We start from the raw sequence: 696 nt of genomic DNA on the forward strand, positions 1-696 counted from the left end.
TACATACAATTAGGAATTGGAAATGTTTAATGGGTTTCTTTTGAAACATCAAAACAATCAGTACAGAATTGACTCAATTGAACTTGAGATATAAGTCCTTCATTTCTCTCTAGTGAGTCACCCCAATAGTGACTCATAAACACACTCCACAGAGAGAGTGTGAACCAAGCCCTGAAGTTTACATATTCCCATACTAGATCAGGCAGTGCTGAGCTTGTATTCCATTAAAAGGGACCAATTTTTACACTAAGAAAATACCAGCTCGTGCTCGCTTCAGGAGCATATATACTAAGATTGGAACAATACAGAGAAGATTAGCATTGCCCCTGCACAAGGATGACATGCAAAGTCATGAAGTGTTCCATATTTAAAAAGAAAAGACCAACTCAAAAACTACACTGGAGTTTAGAAGGTGGTTTAGTGGTGGAGTGTTTGCCTAGCATGCATGAAACCCTAGATTCAATTCCTCAGTATGACATAAACAGAAAAACCTGGAAGTGATGCTGTGGCTCAAGAGTTTGAGTGCTAGTCTTGAGCAAAAGGAGCTCTGGGACAGTGCCCAGGCCCTGAGTTCAAGCCCCATGACTAGCAAAAAAAAAAACAAACCCAAAAACCCAAACTGTACTGGTCAAGTTAGGAAAGTGGCAAAGTTACTATTCCTTTTGATCTCCGTTCTTTTTTATCTCCGTTTTTTTT

The 696-nt window shown here is 39.4% G+C and overlaps 1 non-coding gene across 1 annotated transcript; it reads left to right on the top strand.

Annotated features, from left to right (window-relative positions):
• The first annotated feature begins 264 nt into the window (after positions 1-264).
• Positions 265-371, top strand: LOC125344330. Its single transcript, XR_007209469.1, has one exon. It is a non-coding gene; the product is annotated as a U6 spliceosomal RNA (small nuclear RNA).
• Positions 372-696: the final 325 nt, after the last annotated feature.

Source organism: Perognathus longimembris, chromosome 28 (genome assembly GCF_023159225.1).
Source record: "Perognathus longimembris pacificus isolate PPM17 chromosome 28, ASM2315922v1, whole genome shotgun sequence".
Classification (NCBI taxonomy): Eukaryota; Metazoa; Chordata; class Mammalia; order Rodentia; family Heteromyidae; genus Perognathus; species Perognathus longimembris.